Source organism: Saimiri boliviensis, chromosome 10, assembly GCF_048565385.1.
Source record: "Saimiri boliviensis isolate mSaiBol1 chromosome 10, mSaiBol1.pri, whole genome shotgun sequence".
Lineage (NCBI taxonomy): Eukaryota > Metazoa > Chordata > Mammalia > Primates > Cebidae > Saimiri > Saimiri boliviensis.
This window is the reverse complement of record NC_133458.1, coordinates 107,621,273-107,627,272: the sequence shown is the minus strand read 5'-3', so window position 1 is coordinate 107,627,272 and position 6,000 is coordinate 107,621,273. Positions and strand designations below refer to the sequence as shown.

Genomic DNA, 6,000 nt, shown 5'->3' with positions numbered 1-6,000 from the left:
TGCAGGGTGGCGGGCCCGGCGGCAGGGTGGCGGGCCCGGCGGCGCGCGTCCCCCTCTCCTCCCCCTCCCGGCGGCCCGCACGTGTCGCCCGCGCCGCGCCCCCACGGGTTACGCGCGGGTCCCGCAGCGCCGCGGCCAAGCTGGGCTGCCCGGCCGGCGGGCACAGCGCGGGCCGCCGCATCCCGTGCGGGGCCGCGGCGCGATGCTGCGCTGGAATGAGGAAGCGCGGCGGCGAGGGGAGGGCCCGGGCGCGCTGCGCGCGGGGGTGGCGGCGGCGCGCCGAGCGGGCCAGGCGCGGGCGAGCTGGCTGCAGCCGGCGGCGGCGCCAGAAGGTACGGCCCGCGCCCGCCGCCGCCCCGGCGGCCTTTGGGGGCTGAGCCGGAGCCCGGCGCGGTTGCAAAGTTTGCGCGCGCGGCCCCGCTGGCCCGGAGTTGTGGCTGAGACGGGTGCCGCGCGAGCCGGGGGAGCCGGCGACGGGGCGGGGACGGGACGGCGCGCCTTCTCCGTGTCCCGCTCTGAGCCCCCTCTGCGCTCCCCGCTAGGTGTAGCAGAGCTGCGAGCCGGGGGACGGCCGAGCCGTGCGCGCGGGGCCGAGCGGGCTGCGGGGCAGGTCGAGCAGGGGCGGCCAGCGTGCGTCACCCCAAAGTTTGCGGAGCGCGGGGCGGCGGGGCGCGCGCTCGGGCCACCCGCCGCTCTGGGCGGCAGCAGGTGGTGACGCGAGGGCGCGGCGGGGGCGGCCGGCACGGAGAGGGCCAGGTACACGGCCCGCGGGCGGCGCTGTGCGCGCGGGGCAGCCGGTCTGCTGGGAGCGCGAAAGCCGGGTCGGAGCCGGCGGGGGGCGGGGAGTGTGGCGGAGAAATGGGGAACAATGCGAGTGAGCAACTTCAGGAAGTCATTGTGAAAGAAAGCTGGGAAGAGCTCCGCGGCCAAGTGAGCAGGACACTCTAACAAGTGCCTGCGCGGCCCGCGCCCGGGGCGGTAACTGCGGCGACCCCCCTGGGTCCCCGCGCTGCGCAGCCCAGCCCGGACGGGACGCTCGGCCGCGGCTAGGCGGGCGAGCCTGGCGGGGCAGAGGGAGCCCCGGCTCCGAGGTTGCTCTTCGCACCCGAGGATCAGTCTTGGCCCCAAAGCGCGACGCACAAATCCACGTGAGTGTTTTCAAATTGAATTTCAATAGGAAAACTTGGGGTAACTGGTGAATTAAAAAAAAAATGTAAAGAAAGGCGGCAAGATTGGTAATCACTGGTGTCGCTCAGATCCGCCTCTTCTTTCTGAGGACAGTGAGAGCGTTGACTTCTGTCAAGGATCTGCCGCTCTGCACTGTGCCCGCAGGTGCAGGACCAGGCCGGCATGGGACACTTCTGAGCAGCCCCGCTGTCACCCAGAGGAGGAGGATCTAGCCCCCAGCCATATTTAAATTTATAGACCTACATAAACCCACAGAAGGCAGCCTTTGTAAAGTCATGTGTAAAGAGTTTTCCTTGTGCTTGAGCCGAGAGCTTTCTTTTTATACTATAAAAATAATGAGATCGAGTCTGAACTTGATTTCTGTAAAAGAGGAATTATCCCGGCTTTGAAAAGTTAGTCCTTTTGCTGACTGCAGGTTTGGCCCTCAAGTCACCAAACCTTCTCAGGAAAAACACTTAGTAATATTAAGGCATCAGGTTACTTGTGGTTACATTTGAAAATGTATTTTAAATATTTGTTAAACATCGTTGGTGATGCCTAAGGAACCTCGTGAGGGCTTGATTGTTTTTCCTTCTAATTTGGAGGCACAGTGTATGGCATCTAATGACCGAAAACTCTAGCGATTCCGTAGGGTCTGACCAGGCACAGCTTTCAAATGCAGCTTCCCTCTTTCTAGGGACTGCAGCCCACCCAGACTGAATTTCAATGTGGCACTTTCTGCTCAGGTTTCCCACTCACAATTTCCCACTGTGCTTCAGGCAGTATAATTCAGCTTTGAGATACCTTGCTTTAAACTTCCAGACAAAATAGTGTTGAAGAAATATCTCCTTATTAGTTCCATCAGCTTCTGTTAAAAAAGGAAAATTTATGGAATTTGAAAATACTTCGTATGATGTTTAAACCTTCATAGAAATTCAGATGCTTTTAAAGACTGGTTCACTTTGGTTATGAGAAAAGGAGGGAGAGAAACCCACAGAAAAATGTACCGGGTCCTCCTGAGTTTATTTATTTGTTTGAAGATGTTTGTTCAATCAAATGTATTATACTCATCGTTTAAATGGGGTTTTAAGAAGTAACAGTTGCAGTATTACTGATATTAGAATGTGTAAGAATTGTTTCTGTGACAAATCAGATCATTTGGGCTGTGGCTTAAAATGTACACAAGGCAAATATTTATGGCAGGAAGCTTCACCATCTTTAACTGGCATCTTGTAAAACACAGAACATGTTAAAGAAGTAATGTGTACACATGCATATAAATAATGATGTCACATTAAAAATACTACACCATTCTTGCTTGATTGAATGTATCCGATTTCAAATTTCACCGTGAAGATATTTCATACCTTTTTTACGTGAAAAATAAAAAAAGTGCTTCTCAGTCTCACAGTCCACCAGAGCTGATGACCGGAACATTTTATTGAACTAAGTGGTCATGTTTTCTTCCCCTTTTGTTTCATGGTGAGAGTTGAAGGAAGGAGTTTGGAAACTCTCCAGTACTTTAATTCATCAATGTTCTAATTAGAGTGCTACCTCTTGGAAAACTACATATCCCCATAATGCAGAACCGTCATAGCAATTAATCGCCCACCCCCGGGGTCTTCAGGAGACCACAAGGGCTACAGATGAAAGTGTGGATGTGTTAGGTTTGACCCTCTTGAAGAGTTTTAGGCAGGCACCTAAAGAGAAGATCAGTTGTGGCCATTTGTAGCCATTTTCCTTGTCGAAAAACTAAGATCACAGTGAATGTGTTGGCCGAGAGGTCTAAAGCCCCGTTGTGCCACCGGCCGCTGTCTTCCTTGTGTGACTGGAGGCTTGGAGTTTGAGAACAGTGGTTCTTTGGTTTGGATAAATTTTTGTTCTTGATTTGGATGTATGTGTTTCATGCGTTGTTAATGTAGCATATTTTCAATATAAACATCAAAGATTTTGAAATTGGGAAGAACTCTATATACATTAATATACATACACACACACACTTCAAGATGATGCATATATTAACAGATACATGAAATAAAGAAATTCCATGTGCATATGCATGTACACAGAGCATGCACATAGCGTGAAGTGAGAGGCATGGGCAATGTGAAGGAGTTTCAACATCAGACTGACATGAAATTAGTATTAAAGGCCCCCTTTGTTTTTAACCTTTTACTGAAACAAAATGCATTTTCCTATGTTATATAATAGTAAATTTTAGGCATAAATAACATTTTTTGAGTGTTTTCATAATGTTACATATTAATGTAATGTAACTGCAATTAACTAAGAATTCATCAAGGATAGCACTGTTTTGTGGCATTTTTTCCCTCCTCTAATCTTTGGAATTGTGAAATAATTTCACCATGATATAAGTGTTGGTTCTTGTCATATTCTAAGGGAGATTGATGTAAGTGGCTTCACTCCAGCTTACAGAAGGTAAACCTTTTTGTGTTCTCTGAAAACGCTTGCCTTCTGATGCCTCTGTTTCTAAGACTGACAAGCGCTCTGGGGTACTGTGAGCCTGCTTCTAGTGGCAGAATTGCTGCAGCTCCTGCCCTGGCTGTGAACATTGTTCTCCGTCTGGTGTCTCTATGTTCATATTTACAGAGACTTCAGATCTATTCCATTTCATGTTTGTGTTGAATATTCATTCCATTTTATGGGAGAAAACACAAGATGTAAAAGCAACAAGTGACCCATGCTTTGAAGCTTACAAGAGAAGAAACATGAATCTATTTCACATCTTAAAAACAGATCAGTTTCATTTTGCTCGAAAAGGGCACGTGTACATTTTGACCTAGGTTTTAGAAACGTAGAGTTTCAAAGGATCAGCATTATATACACTGTTGCTCACACACGCACACTTAAAATTCAGAGGAGGAACAAGACAGAAATGAAGTTTTATTAGGGACGTAGGGCACCTAAAACCAAAGGATATCAATAGTAACAAAACCGTTTTTACTGTGTGCTCACTGAACACTCATGCTGATGTCTTCATGCAGACCATGGACTTTCTTATATTTCTTTGCGGTTTAATAAATGACTGCATACCTCAGATTACCTTTCCACATCTCCTGGAATACATGTTTATGTTCCTAAAGTTTCTGTGTCATGACTTTAGTAGCTTTAGTTTGAGTTTTTAAATGTTTGGTGATATTCCAACAAATATTTTTGAAGACATCATGAAACCTTACGAAGTGCTGCATATTGCAAGTGAGATACAACAGCAAACAAAAGATTTGCAGAAGGTTTTTAAGTGGTGATTTGCAGAAGGTTTTTAAGTGGCGATAAGTGCGGGCCTGCCCATTTTGGTGTCTCCTTGGTGGTTACTCCTCAGAAGACCCGGAGGAAGAGCAACTCAGACCTAATCCACAGGCAACTGCCAGACTGTTTCAGTTGGCGATTTTTCCCTCTCATGTTTGACGGTGATAAATAGGTAGATGCCAGAGGAGTCTTCGGCCAACCACCTGTCAATAAACTCTTAAAAGTGGTGCAAACCCCAGCTCACAGGTATGGGGGCCATTTGTCTTGCCTGTTTACAGGCCTGGCCCTAATTCTTTTATCCCATGGCCATTTCTGCCTTTGGGGAACTCACAATTCCTGTTGACTAAAAGAGCGCCCTTTTCCACCACAAGCTTGACAAACCAGACGTCCGCATAATTTCTGAACTCATTTTGGTTAGGGCAGGAAGCACAGGCTCCCTTCCTGTCTGTGTTTTCCTAAGAGAAAACGGTCTTCCCTCCTTTTTTGCATATTTGGCAAGCGGTTCCACCTTTCTCTGCACCCTGGTGGAGTGTGAAGGCAGCAGTGGAACCTTTTGGAGCGGGCGGAGAACACAGAGGCCCCGTAGCCAGGCACCAAGATCCCTCCCAGGTGGCTGAGTCTGAGGGGAACTCCGAGCAGCCCTGGGTCCTCAAAGACTGGATTTGTGTGGAAAAGGCAGCTCTCACTTGGCCTTGGCCAGGCCTTGGTTGGTTGGTGAGTGCCACATGGCTTCTTGGTGTGCTTGCCTGGATTGGAATAGCCAGTGTGTTCTTCCTTCTTCCCTGCTGGTGTTTCCGTAGTGGGTGGTCTGAGCCCAAAGCAGCTCCCATACCCCTGTGCGGGCCGCCTGTCTTGGGTGATGGAGAGTATCATTAATGCTCCCTCTGCACGCTCTGCTTTCGGATGGCCCCATGCTCCACCTCCTGATAGCTCATGGCGCAGGGCCACGGCTTAACGAATGGCTGGAAATGGGTCCTAATTAGTGGCAAAGTGCTTTCTTCATATTTTCTCACTCAAGTGTGCAGTGATTCATTTTTCTTCTGCAATCAGCTCACTGCTAAAGGAAATCTGACTCTCTTCCCGCCATTTCACACCAAAAGTTAAGTCTAATGGGTAGGAGGTTGGGCTTCTGGAGAGAGTAGTGCGATAGGAAGAGAGGACCCGTCGTGGGCTTGTCTGTCTGCTCCTCTTTCCTTCCCCTTTTCCTCCCTTCTCTTCTCTCTCTCTCCCTTCCTTCCACTTCCCTTCCCTTCTTTTTCCTTCCCTCCCCATTTTCTTTCTATAATTGGTGGGGGTTTTGTACAGACTGTTGAAACACTAGGAACTGCATGAAGTGTTTGTGAATGACCTGACACAGATTGAACTAGATTTGTATGCTCCATTTTTGAGATCACACACTGAAACCTACACCTTTTAAAGCATTTTCTGTTAGTTTGAAACTATTTGAAATGAACAGTATGGGTTAGAGTCCTGTTCTGAAGCTAGTAAGTAGTTCCGCTATGAATATTGATTGATCAGTTTTTGGTAAACTTTTGTCGTTACACCAGATTTCCACTGGCAAACCTG

The 6,000-nt window shown here is 48.8% G+C and overlaps 1 protein-coding gene across 9 annotated transcripts in view; it reads left to right on the top strand.

Moving 5' to 3' along the window:
• Positions 1-286: 286 nt before the first annotated feature.
• IKZF1 (IKAROS family zinc finger 1) overlaps positions 287-6,000 on the top strand; it is a 99,819-nt gene continuing 94,105 nt past the window's right edge. For 3 of the 9 annotated variants that reach the window (XM_074379701.1, XM_074379697.1, XM_074379698.1), the window contains exon 1: positions 766-1,148. The gene's annotated coding sequence lies outside the window, so the exon portion shown is untranslated. Of the gene's footprint in view, positions 333-765; positions 5,149-6,000 lie in introns of those variants that run through there. The other 6 variants (XM_074379700.1, XM_074379694.1, XM_074379696.1 and 3 more) reach the window with 5 other exon arrangements.